The 14,823-nt window shown below is 33.8% G+C and overlaps 3 pseudogenes; 2 read left to right on the top strand and 1 right to left on the bottom strand.

Moving 5' to 3' along the window:
• The first annotated feature begins 2,326 nt into the window (after positions 1-2,326).
• LOC131800500 (protein kinase C, brain isozyme-like) lies at positions 2,327-6,569 on the top strand (annotated as a pseudogene).
• Positions 6,570-10,594: 4,025 nt separating this feature from the next.
• LOC131802870 (GPI mannosyltransferase 4-like) lies at positions 10,595-12,976 on the bottom strand (annotated as a pseudogene).
• A 565-nt stretch (positions 12,977-13,541) lies between these two features.
• LOC131802836 (protein C1orf43 homolog) lies at positions 13,542-14,765 on the top strand (annotated as a pseudogene).
• The last annotated feature ends 58 nt before the right edge of the window (positions 14,766-14,823 follow it).

Here is a 14,823-nt window from a genome sequence, read left to right as displayed (position 1 = left end):
TTTATGGCCGGGATTTGTGTGCGAACTACAACGTCAGGCAGTGGCAATTTTCAATCTCAACACCACCAACCACCTGTCTTTAAAAGCTGACTCGCTATACGTGTGTGTGTCTTTCTCCCTCTCTCCCACATGGCTTTGGCTGAACTCCACTATACATATCCTTCATAATATTATGCTTAATCATGTGTGAGTGTGTCAACGTGGTGTTGTTGTTGCTGTTGTTTTAATTTTATGGATAAAACGCAGTTATAATTAAAAATGCTTACTCGCATACACACACGCACACATTCGCTCGCTCCCATGCAAATTGTCATAACTGCAATTGCATGTACTTCATTACAGTTAGCGGTACACCAAACACCACGCAATTAATGTTTTACACACAGACACAGACACATGCCAGCATTTCCCACTGCAAAACGTTTATTTCCAAAAAGGCCACAAGGAAAATGAATTTTTATTAATGACAAAAATGTGGTGAACTCAAAAAAAGGGATTACTATTTTTATTTATGAAATGCGGAATGCTTACAGACAGGTGATAATTACCAATATCAAAGAGGACTTTCAAAAACATTTAAAAATGTGGGGGATAGAAACAGAAATTCTCAAAAAAAAAATAAATAAAAAAAATCTGATTAGTTTTTTTATAAAAATATATAGATATGCCTTACATACAGGTTGGGATAAAAAAGCTGCGACAAAGTCAAACGCCATAATTTTTTCCTTTTTTTTAATTTATTGAATGAAAGCAAAAATGTCGAAAATAGCATAAAATTTATAACAAGTTAGATTTGTTCGAATTGGCGGCCAATGAAACCGTCACACGCTGCCCGAATGTTGCTCTGCGGTATTTTGACCCATTCCCGCGAAACGCTTGCTTGAGGTGACCGACACTTTGGTAGTTTTTAGTGCCAACCTTGCTTTCCAAAATACTCTAGACACAGTAGTCCAACGGATTGGTATCCGGAGATTTTGGTGGCCATTGTGCGCTGGAAATGAAGCGAGGAAACTCATTTTGTAACCATCTTGGGTGGCGCGTGCTGAGTGCGATGGTGCTGAGTCTTGTGGGAATGTCCAAGGTCGACTCAGCTCGGCGAGACAGGAAGATCCATATATTGTTTCCTATGTCGGGGACCAATATTTCGAGGTGTTACATAATTTTTGGCCAAATAATAATACCCAGCACATCGTGCTGTAGGATATAAAAAATCTGTAAATTGTTTAAAATTTAAGACCAAAATTAGTCGGAATTTGCATTTACTTTGAAATTTCATTCCATTAAGCCTTGCAGAGAAAAAGGGCCATTCTAAATTGTATTTATATTTCACCAAATTTCGGAAGAGATTATTCACAGAAAACTTCTTAGACTCCTTGTGGAAAAACACCAAAATTTTCTCATAAAATACTCAATCATTTAACCCCAATTTATCCCTTTCTTTTCGTCTCCCAAGAATGTCAATAGTCTCTCAAATATTTAACCTCGGCCTTTAAGCAAATAACCTCTTTTTTCACTTTCGAAAAATCTATTAAACGATTAGAGAATAAACTTTGACTTTGTCAGGAATAAACTTTTTATATTCTAAGCATATATACATGGCAACATAAAAGATCTGTGTGTGTATGTGTGTGGGTATAAAAATATATCCTTTCATTTGAAGCTAAGTGTGAAATCCTAACAGATGAAGCCATGTGATGTCCCTTTAAAAAAAAAAAAACTTTTTACAGTTGTGTGTTAGGTCTTTGAATCTATAAAATAGCTACATTATGACACTCACTCATACACACACGACGAAGAGAGAGGGAAAGAGAGAGGAGAGATGGGGGAACTTGGAAAATTACACCTAGTCGTAGATGTTTATTAAAAGTGGAACATGTTTACACTTTTACGGTCAATAATTTTGTAGGTTTATTCGTGTGAAAATTGATTTTGCCACATTCAATTCGAACATAATGTGTGAGCGTGTGTGGATATGTGTGTCTGTGTGTCCGGCACTAAAAGACCTAATAAACTTTGGATATGTGAACAAAGCAGGACACACACACAAGGCTCTCCCTCAGCCAGTTGACCGTACTTAAGATAACTTGTTTTGTTAATATTGCCAAAAGATTGCCTAGAAAAACTACCAACCATTGACCATTGTCATTGAAAGAAGGACTAAGTCAATGTTTATTTAATACACTTCACATGTCCTTAATGACTGACCTTGTGTGTTGCTGGAGAATGGCCAACATGTTTTCAATCAATTTCAAATTTCCCCTTTCGGAAATCATGGAATGAAACTAAATTTATTTTTTGAGCTCAAGAAGGTCCTTTGACTTCCTGGCGACAACAGGTAAGTATGTGTTTTTTATTCTTGTTTTCTTAAATATTTGTTTCCGGTTTCAATTGCTTTAAATGGGTTCATTTTTCTAACAATTGAGTGTGAGTGTGTGTGTTATGTCCTCATAACCAAATCATGCCATAATACCATTGTGTGGGGGTGTGTATGTATGTGCTGCGTGTGTGTGTGTGTCTATGAGTGTTGGTCTAATGTCCTTTTATTTTAAACCAAATCTAGCTAACTAAATATACTTTCACTGTCTCTTTACTAATCATCCCCCACCAAACTAAATCCACCCACCACCACCACCTTTAACAACCAGTTGCAACAAATACCCCATTCCCATTGAAAAAAAAATAATAAAACATAATAACAAAAAACAACAACACAATACCCTGTTGTGTGTTTTTGTTGAGGATAAATAGAATAATTTGTTGTTGTTCTTTATTTTTTTTTTTTTTGTTATCTTCCATTGCGGTTGTTGTTTGGGTTAAACAAATGTTTTTGTTTACCTTGAACAGCATGTGACATGAACGTGCATGCACGTTGCAAGGAGAACGTGCCCAGCTTATGCGGATGTGATCACACTGAGCGACGTGGACGCATTTTTCTGGAATTGGGTGTCAAAGACAACACCTTAACCGTGATGAGTAAGTAGTTGAAAAAAAAGAATGCCAAAACAAAATGGAAAATGGGTTTGAAATTCGAAAAATGCGGTAATTATGGATGACATGATGGTGACGATAATGGGTCAATGGGAACAAGTTCAGGAGCTTTGCTGAGAAATTGCTAATGTTTTATTGTATCAACTATTGCGGATGTTTATACTAATTTGTAAAATTCCAAGTGGAGTTGAGCCAATCTGGTTCTGTCGAGCTCATCTAGTTCCTTGGGCCCCAGTCGTTTGTATGAAAAGTCTGCGTATGAGTGATATTAAATATAAGAAATTTATGAAATCACTCATACGTTTAGGAACTGGTGTGCTGAACGCAAACACTTACATGTACTACTGCTACAACAACAACAATAATTTTCAGCCTTAAGATCTATAAGATATCATAATTTTCCTTACTTTCCTCCTCGTAAGAAATCTATAATAAGACCCCCTCCGGTCGTCATTTTCTCCTCATTAAAGAACTTGCCTTTGATGAACCAAAAAAAGCAAAAAACTTTTGAAGTACAAAAATAAAAATATTTCCGCTTGAAATGAAAATCACAACAAATCTAACACACGATAATATTCTCCATAACTATGGACAGGAAAAAATACAAAATAGATGGCATATTAAATACATACCGCCAGCTCCCTCTCTCCGTTCCTCCCAATCACATGGAAATTCCCCATTTGTCAGGGGGGTTGGGCACCATAAAGCCAACTTCATTGTCGATATGCCACCCAACACTGCTTGCGGCAATACTAAGACTATTAATAAATAAACGAACATGGTGAGCAGGAAACATATTTGAAATGTTCCACCGGGGAGCTCTCGCTCTCTGTTTTTCAATGGCAGTTTAAAATGGATTTAAAACTTGAAAATATAGAAATATTTTTGTAAAGAAATGACTTAAAGATGTTTTTTTGTAATTTCCAGTTAAAGAAGGTCGAAATCTCATTCCCATGGATCCAAATGGTCTAAGTGATCCTTATGTTAAGGTCAAACTTATTCCCGATGAACATGAGAAGTGCAAGAAGAAAACGCGTACGATTAAGGCATGCCTAAACCCGGTGTGGAATGAAACCATTACATAGTAAGTAGATAAAAAGAAGAAGAATAAACAATATGGGAAACATACCCAAGTGGAAATATATTCAATTGAGAAGAGGTTTTTATTTTTAAGGACAATATTTTTGACGTCCATTACAGTTTTGAGAACTCAATGAAAACATAGAAAATGTAAATAATTGCCATGTTGCAGAACCTGTAAGAATCTGCTATTTTTTGCGATTTTTCTCGACGTCGTAAAGGGAATTTTTCAAAAAAAAATTATTTTAATAAGAATGTTTTGACAAAAGAGTAAAGCTATCATAGAAGAGTAACTTGAATTCCTTTTCAGTGAACTTAAAGCCGAAGACAAAGATCGACGAGTTCTCATAGAGGTCTGGGATTGGGATCGTACTTCGCGCAATGATTTCATGGGCGCCCTATCATTTGGAATCTCAGAAATAATTAAGGTAGATAATCTCATTCATTTTAAGCTTTTATTTACAATTTTCCGTTCTCTAGAATCCCGCCAATGGCTGGTTCAAACTGCTTACCCAGGAAGAGGGGAATATTACAATGTGCCATGTGCTGATGCCACACAAGATTTGCTTAAACTTAAATCTCAGATGAGAGTAAGTAACATTTCCTCTTCGGATAAGAGAATAATTCTCCAATTAGGTTTCCTTTTTTTTAACTTACAGAAATCATCACAGAAGAAACCTTTGGTAATGCGTTCCGAAACCAATAGCCAAAGTCAGACCAAAGATATGATAAGAGCCAGTGACTTTAATTTTATTAAAGTGCTGGGCAAGGGGTCATTTGGCAAGGTATGAGACACACACACTCTCTCTCCCTCTCTCTTTCTTTCATTTTACGTTTACATTAAATACCATAACAAATTTTGTTCAGGTTCTATTGGCCGAACGCAAAGGCACCGAAGAGCTGTATGCCATTAAAATACTCAAAAAGGATGTCATCATCCAGGACGATGATGTCGAGTGCACCATGATTGAGAAACGTGTCCTGGCCCTGCAAGAGAAACCACCATTTTTGGTACAATTACATTCCTGCTTCCAGACAATGGATCGCCTGTTTTTTGTCATGGAGTATGTCAATGGCGGTGATTTAATGTTTCAAATACAACAATTTGGTAAATTAAAGAGCCTGTTGCTGTGTAAGTAGATATTCTCCTTATTCTAAGCAAATTTTAATATTTGTCTGCCTCTGTGTGTGTGTTTAGTTTTTATGCTGCCGAAATTGCCGCTGGCCTATTCTTCTTGCATACCAAAGGCATTTTGTATAGAGATCTTAAGTTGGACAATGTTTTATTGGATTCCGATGGTCATGTGAAAATTGCCGATTTCGGTATGTGCAAAGAAAATATTATTGGCGATAAGACAACAAAAACATTTTGCGGTACACCGGATTATATTGCGCCTGAGGTGAGTTAGAAGGAATATTATGATGACAACAATGGGATTTAGTATAAAATGGATAGTTATTTTGAACAAATTCAATAAAAAAATAAATTGAAATTTAAAAACTGGAATTCGAATTCCCCAAATTTGTAAGCCTCAAAGGAAAATTGTTATTTACCGCTCAATTTAAATTTGGGATTTAATTTAACAAATGGGCAATTTTTTATTCGAAATTCCATCCTAAATTTCTATTAATAATCGAAATTGGATACTTTGACAAGCAATTTTGAAAAATATTAAATATTTAGGTTAATTATTTAAAGTAATTTCCTTACAAATCTCATTTTCTTTTCTTGCAGATCATACTTTATCAACCTTATGGAAATCTGTTGACTGGTGGGCCTATGGTGTCCTTTTGTATGAAATGCTAGTAGGCCAACCGCCTTTCGACGGCGAGGATGAGGAGAATTATTTGCAGCCATTACAGACCATAATGTATCATATCCCAAGAGTTTAAGCAAAGAGGCTAAGGAGGCCTGTAAAGGTGTAAGTATTCAAACTTTTTGGCTATTTTTAAACGATTTTAAATATTCTTCACTCTCTCTCTCTCTCTCTTTGCAGTTTCTAACTAAACAACCCAGTAAACGTTTGGGCTGTGGCCCAACAGGCGAAGAGGACGTACGCTTACATCCCTTCTTCAGGCGCATTGATTGGGAAAAGATTGAGAATCGTGAAGTGCAGCCACCATTTAAACCAAAAATAGTAAGTCTCTGATAAATAATAAGACTTCCCCATTTGACCCTTTGATTTTCACAGAAACACCGCAAAGACGTTTCGAATTTCGACAAGCAATTCACCTCGGAAAAGACCGATCTAACGCCCACAGACAAAGTTTTCATGATGAACTTGGATCAAACGGAATTTGTGGGCTTCTCTTACGAATCCCGATTACATTGTGCCCACATAAATGGCAGTGACAACAATGACATCATATATAAGCGAATAAGGTGAGCGCAACTTGTTAACAGCAACAAAACCAAGAACAACAACAATTCTTCTGACTGAATGGCATCTAGAAAACGGCTAACTGGGTTCAACAGTCACATCCGGAACCCCCTCTCCAAAACGGACTGTTCACGTTTAGGACGACAACGTGATGAATGCAAGCATGTGAATGATGATTACTCCTAAAATGATATTGTTATACTTATTGAAATATTTATATTTTTAAATATTTAGTTTAAAAAAAAGTTCTCCTCCTCCTCCCCAGCTATCTCTATATTCTTCTTCCTACAATGTAGTGTAATTTGTGTAAAGTTTTCTTGAAACAAAAAGACAGAGCAATAATTATTGAATTTAATTAAGTTATTGAATAGAAATATTTAAATAAATTTTTTTGAAAAACAAATACAAAAATCCTTACGTTTCTTCTTCTTCTTCTATTTTTCGTTTGTACTTTGTATTTTCAATTCAGTTTGAGTTTGTTTTTCTGCTATGTTTCCAATAATTTGGTATAAAAAATAGATTTCAGTTACATATCAACTACCAACCAACAATCTTAAGCAATATTAGTTTATGGTAAAAGAAAAACCTTAAAACTTTAACGAATTTAAAAAGGAATAATTTTAATTTGATAGTATTTGGTAAAAGGAGATTTTAATTGAGGATACTTTGCAGTAAAAAAGAAAAAGAAGGGAAAGGCGAAACAATTACTTTAGACCAAATCAAATGAAAAACAAATAATAAAACAGCAAACACTAAAGCGAAGCCAGGCATCTTTCCTGGCCATGTCATTACAACAAAAAAAGTAATATAATAAAAATCTTAACGATAGAATATCATAAACGTTGTCTTCAAAACGCATTCGAGTGGTTTTTTTTATCAAGTCTTGAGTATTTCCCACCAACATTTTCTTTGAAAAATGTGCACTTTCCTTTGTAGAACTCTTGGGAAGTTTACTTACAAGTTTTCCAAAAATATATCCTATAAGTTTTAAATTTCATTACAATTTCGTAATTTGAAATGTTTAATCATTACTATGAATGTTAATTTCCAAAAGATAAAACTAAAAATTTTTAAATCAATGGCTTAAACTTTTAGTAAAATTAATATGTTTCTTGGAAATATTTTATAAAGACATGGATAATTTCTTTCGAAATATTTTTCCAGACTATCCTGTAAAAAATAATACACCAAAATTGTAATATTTCTATTAAATAGTACTTTATATCGAATAATACCTTCTAATTTCCAACAAACATCTATGACGCCATTTTCATTCAAATTTGCTATCTTCCTCTCCCATATATTTCCTGACATCAACATTGCATATCCATACCCAATTAAAATTTGCCTTTAAATCGTCACATCAACACTATATGAAAAGCTTTCTCCAGAGTTCTGATTTTCAAATCACTTCTAATTTACCTCTATAGACTCTTTTTCGTTGCAAGAGTCAGTTTTATCAAAAAAGAATAATAAAAATTAGTTGTAAGAATATATTAAAATCAATGCATTCCTATTATTCACAAAATTAAATGTTTTTCTTTCAATAAAAAAAATGTTACAAAAATATTGCATTTTTCAAAGGATCTTCCAATATTTTAACTCTCCACACAATAACATATGCTTTAACAACTATTTTGATTCTCTAAAACGTCTTCTAAAACTCCAATCTTATTTACTTTTCTAAAAAAACTTTTTGGAATTACAATCAAATACACATATTTTTTTATTTTGAAAACAAAAAATATCACAAATTAAAAATTGTAAAAATCAAAGCTCGCTAATAATGTTTGCCCCTGCATTATTCGAGCTGTAAAAGTGGGGGGTATCGTACAACCCCCAACAAAAAAAATGAAATTACGAAATTTAAAAATTAATAGTATAAATGTATTGAATTAGTTTTTTTTCCCCTTTTTTAAATGTCATAACAATAGCAGCAAAGAAATGCTAGGAGTCTTCAAGTACCAAAATAACATAGAAATATTTAAATAAGAACAAATTAATATTAATAATAATAATATGCATCTAATAATTGTAAAACAAAATACAACTCTTCTTTTACATTTCTGTGGTTTCTAAACGATTTGCCATGAGAAATTGCTTTGCCATGGTAAATTGAACTTGGAATTTACATTTTTATCGAACGATAGCTTGAACAAATATCCTAATTACAATTTAAGACAATCTGAATGATAGAATACATGCTATGATGTTTTGATATCCCTTTAACAAAACCACGGTGCTACAAAATCCTTATGATATATTTCATATACTTCTACTATACCGAGAAAAGAATACTTCATCTACATTTATGGACACGGAAGATGAGAATTAAATGCGAAGAAATGTTTACAGAATAATACGATGGCAAAAGTAATAACTGAAAACATATTTTGTTTTATTCTTGAGGTAAATGCGATTAAAGAAAATTTAAAAGAGGGCAGCTGTAACCAGTATCGTTTTGTTTCATAAAAATTACAACATTATATATTCTCAAATACTTTTCTACTGCTCGATTTAATGTAGCACTGGAAATCTCCTTGCAGCAAACCTTAAGAGGTTAGACAAATTTAAATCTTTTCTAGCATAATTATTCTTAAGTATCAAATAATATATTATTAATAAATTATATATAAGAAAACATGTTTGAATCGCATAGAATTTTAATGAAAATGAATTTCCCAAAAGCCATAAAATAGAAAAACGTGAGCGCTAAGAACGATGTTTTATCTACGATTGTATATCAAAGCAAAACATCCAGCTCAGTTGGTTGGCAGCAAATGGTTGTCAATAGACAATGACATTTTCAACAAATTTTATCTTGAATATTTTTCAGATTGAAAATTTGTTTTAAACTGTCAGTGTTGTTTAAAATGATATTGCCAGTTTCTAGCTAATAACCAAAAATACATGTTCTCTCATTAGTGCTACTTAAAACAAACCAAATAATATATTTTATGATTACTTTATGAAAACAGAATAAGAAATCGCTATACAAATATAAAAAAATAAATATTTCTTCATACTACGTAGCAAAGCTATATTACTTAATATAAACTATTAATATTTAATAAATATGAATAAACAAGCATATTAAACTCGGCGCATTAGTACCTAAACAATATATAATTTAAGAGCATTTAAATATTTAGTCAACTAAATATTTCTCTAAATAAAAAAGGTATGTTTAAAAATAACTAATAATAAAACTAACAAGTCTTTAAACCTTAACATATTGATAGGACTTTATGAACTCTTTAACTTTACATAGAAATATATACACATCATATATAATTAAATAAAAAAATAAACAAAAACAAATATATTTTAAATTTTAGAGAAAAGGGTACAAACGTTTTTTCATTAACATTTTGCTCTAAAATTATTATTATTATTATTATAATTACTAGAAAGCAGAAACACAAAATCGTTAACACTTTTTTATTATAGTAACGGTTAGAAGAAGAAATAACATTTAGTAAATAACTATATTTTTCATTTAATAATTTTAATTAAATTAAATAGCGTTTTATTAGCATTGAAAAATCAAATCAGTTTAACAAAATAATATACGTTACAAAAATTTAAATAAAAATAACTCCAAATTTTAAACTTTAAATATGTATAGAATTAAGTTGTGGAAAAACAAAATAATAGACCTAACCCACACAATTCCTAGTAAAATGTTATCCTTATATAAATGAAAACTAAACTAAATCAGCCACAATAGAACATTTATGCTCATTTCAATCTCAAAACAAATGCCTAAACTACTTTAAAATTACAACAAAACCTATAAAATTTACTTGTATTTAAAGCCTAAAGATAAAACAACAAGGTAATCAAACTATGAAAAAAGAACAACTACTTTAAGCGTGAATAAACTAAAAAAAATCTTTCAAATATATAAAAATATCTTCATTTGGTTAATGGTTCAAAAGGTAAGGTCTTGAGAGATATGGATCAGTGGTATGTGAGACTCCCTTGTGCTCACCCAAATTTTTCCATTCAGGGAAGAACGCCCATTTTATTGAAATCATTTCCTAAATGTATTGAGAATAAAAATCAATTGCTTTAAAATGCGATTTTATTTCTTATCGATTCCATCATTATAAAAGCATTTATTCTTTCTTAAAATATATATACACAAATGTAAAAATTATAAGAATTTTAAGTATAGAGTTGATTTGTTCATTTGCAGGAATGTAGAAAGTGATTTAAACTAAACATTCATTTCGAGTATTACTATTCAAAACAGAATATCTTTGGTTCATTTAAGGACTAGCTGTAATAAATAACAATCTATAATAGCAATCGTTCTTGTTATGTATAACATTTTGTCTTGGTCAGGGTCTTTTTGTTTTTCGGCATATTGTCGTTTTAATTCAAATTCGTACAAAGCCAAGCCGAATTGATGGATGAACGACGATAATTGTTTGCTGGCATAGCTAAAACTTAACTCGGGTTCCTGTTCCAATAGACAGGTACCTTTCAAGTCGTCATCCGACCAATGGGGTGGATCAACAATACCAGGATGTCTTCCCAGAAATTGTGGTAAAGCTTCTGTCGATACATGCGGATAGAAAACATGTCTCAATTCATAGTTCATATAAGTGGCATTGCTTTGGACCAAAGCCAAATTGAGATCATCACTTAGTGACGATGGAATGGCCAAGAATAAACGATATCTTAGCTTCTGGTTTCTTTTTTCAGCTCACAATGAGACATGATGAGCCGTATGCGAGACATTAGTTGGGGCATGTCCAGGCCACCGTATTCATAGAGGTAGAAATCTTTACGCTTTTTATATCTTTGACCAGTTTGGGTATTGTAGTGCACCATTTGTGTACTGGGAATGTTTACAAGGGACATTGGAAACATATACGTATGGGAGGTATTAAATGTATATGCTGATCGGGGGCCTTAAGTTTCATTTGTTGTTCAAAGTGTTGGGGCCATGGGAAAGACGCCCGCCTGGTGCATAAAACCAAAGAAAACTGTTAAAGCAATGTTGGCAAAGTACCATATTTTCATGACATACATGGCAGAGGATTTCGTACACAGGAATTTGTCATAGCTAATCTCAGCCATGGATTTTCCACACGAAACGGATAGTGGGCGCAGAAGCCAGTCACAAGTTTGGGTCCATGCAACAAAATTATGGGAAATGTTAGGGGTATGAGAAATCTAGGCTCCTGATGATTGATCAACGACAAAAAGAATAATGGTACAAAAATCGATGCCGACATTAGACCTACAATACTTTGTGCCCTTGGCAAACCCTGGTATTCTGCTTTGAAGAATCGTATCATTATTGGGCAAAGGAAACCATGGCAATTACTCCCAAATGCCATAAAGCAAGGGAACATTTACCAGCAATGTATATACTTTGGATGCAAGCCATGCTCTGATGTCTTCTTGGGATCTAAATTATACTTGACAAAGTTCCAGGGTGTAAATACAAAATTATCTATGCTTATGGTCTTGGTCATAATTTCTCCAGATGTCAAATATTTATAGTACAGTGAATCGCAAAGAACAAAGAACAGCATGGCTGGTATGGCACTTACACAAAACAACAGCATACGTAAATGGAAGTCGGTAAAGGTTACACTTTTGGTACCCATTCCACGTAGAAGCCAATAGAAAACCATGGGTGCTCCAAACAATAAAATGTGGGCGATTAAACACCCCGATAACACATAAACTTGACATGGCAAAGATCTTATTGAAATTGTGGGTTGGCAAAGCATTCTTCAGTTTCCATATCTTTACACGTTCTCCAATTGAGGCTGCCTTGTCATATTTCTCGTCGAGTATTTCCTTCTTGTACACAATGGTGTTGGTGGTGATCATACATTCGGCCACCAGATATAACAGCACAGAACACAATGCCATTCTATGGTGTTGGAGAAGGTGTGGGTGCCAAATACCAGCATTACCCAGCTACTGCCCAATGCCAGTAGACGTATTTCAAAACGAAGACTATACAGCATGCACACCCGATACAGAGCCCAATCATTGACAAATGATATGGCGCAGTATATCAAACGTGGAAAAACCAAATAGTATAGCTGCACAGTATTTCTATGCTAAGTACTCCCTCAAATAAAGGGCTGCAAACTCAAGGAAACTCCATGGAACTCTCAGCAGCAGAAAGGGTAAAGTAATGCTACGCACCGGCATTGTATTGTTAAATTCCCATGTCCGGACATGTTCAATGCGAAAGTGATCACCTGCAAATATTATGCCATTAATTTATACATTTTATAAATAACAATTCCCATTTTACCATTCATGACCTCAATTGACTGGAAAAACTCATCTGGGTGGACATAGCCCGTCTGTATGAAAACCAGGACGAAACGCAGGACCGCAAAAAACAAATAGGTATACCAGTTTTCATCGATATTGGTTCGTCGTTTATTCCATAATTGATTAATGTTCGTACTAAGTTTCATTATTCTCTTATTTCTGGCAACTTTTCGGCCTGGCAGGAAGAAATCAAAACATTTACTAAGGATGACGTGCTAGAGCTCTACAATCAATCCTCGTTAATTCACAATGGTGAGTTGGCAAGGAAAATCATTCACAACTGATTAGTTGACATTAGATCTGTCTGATTATTTTTTCTTCGATCAAAGACAATTAAAAAGCGTTCAGTAATTTATTCGCAATATTTTAAGCATTACCCTTTTAAAAAGATGGACCACTTTTTAAAATGAAGTGTAGTTTAAATAGGCCTTAAGCTGTTGGTGTTTCAGGCTGTTGGTTGTGTTATCAATTTACTCTACCCTCTTTGTTTACTTTTTGTTTGCACTGAACATTCATTCACAATTACTTCCTTTTTATCAGATGTTGTTGGGCCATGGAAAAAGGGAAAGGTTTTCCAAAAAGTCAAACAAGATATTTGTTTTTCTCTTGTGAAAATGGAAAATACTTTTAAATAATTGTCAAACAAAGTAAGCATATCAATTCTTTTTGGAAGAGCTAAAAGAGGTTGAACAGATTGAGACCACTACACGGTCTTAGCATAAAAAACTTCTGCAATCCAGTTTAATTCAGAAAAAGTATCAATTTACAAAACCAAACATGGAGCAATTATCGGGTGTTATGATAATTATTATCATAGGCGGTGGTGTTCTGACATTTGTAATGTTGTTCATCTTCGCCAAAAGACAAATAATGCGTTTTACACTGAGAAGCCGTCGTGGTCCTCATGTCCCAGTTGGTAACGATGCTAAAAAGGTAATGCAAACGTTCAAATTCTTGATTTGGTATCCAGCTAAAGTGAGATTTGTGTGTTTTAGGCCCTCAGAAGGAAATTGAACGACGTTTGGATTGCATACAGAAGATACAAGTCGAACCGAAGTTACTGTGGAATGACGATAAGTACATACTGCAGAAGGATAAACCTTTGCCACCATATTACTATCGCATGCAGGCGGTAGATGATATCAAAATATTAGGTAAACTGTCTAGTTTGTTTATCGTTCTTTATTCATAATTCTCTTTTTTCCAAACAGAACGAGAAATCGCCAAAAGTGATGGTGCCGTTCGTCATGCCCACGAAAACTTAAGGGCTTTCTTACTTACGACTCTGTCTTCATGTCTCAATGGCACCGGACAAAGAATGATACACCAATTTTGTGATATGTATGAACATGCCCGCCACGATCCCAATGAATTCGGCAGTGAAGAGTATGAAGCATATTACCGGCTTTTGCTGAACTAATAGAAGCGTAAGTATCTTCAAATTTCCCACAAGGACTCATTAAGACTATTTATCATTTCTATAGGGCGAAACAATTAAAATCATTTAATAACTCACGGAAAAGTTCTCCTGCCCGTACACCCAAAAATCTACAAAAATGCCTTCTCTGCTTGACCCATCGCGCTTGAAGCCACCACCGGCCAACGCTGCACGTACAGTAAGTGGAGGACAGTTATCATCCGGTACCGGCGAAATAACTAGTGGCCATCAATCCAAAGTCAATCTGACACTTGGTCTGCAAGGACGTGATATGGATGGTTGTGAAATTGTTACCAACCCATTGCATTTGCAAACACCAGCCGAACGTGATATAATTATACGAAATCGTATTAAGACCCCAAATTTAGATGACATTGTCAACGACGATGCTGAGGATGAAGACGATGAAATCAATGAGGTGGGAGATGATGAAATAATGAGCATTTCATCCGTAAAATTAAATGCCAATTCCAATAAAAATGTATAAGTAATACTCATATTTGAAATAAGAACCAAAGTTTTTAGAGTGTAAGGAAAATTAAAAAAAAAATACATTCAATAAAATATACAATGACTTCCATTATTGACCGATTCTCATCAGATAAGATAAAGTCTATCATT

Source organism: Musca domestica, unplaced genomic scaffold, assembly GCF_030504385.1.
Source record: "Musca domestica strain aabys unplaced genomic scaffold, Musca_domestica.polishedcontigs.V.1.1 25, whole genome shotgun sequence".
Lineage (NCBI taxonomy): Eukaryota > Metazoa > Arthropoda > Insecta > Diptera > Muscidae > Musca > Musca domestica.
This window is presented reverse-complemented; position numbering and strand designations above follow the sequence as displayed.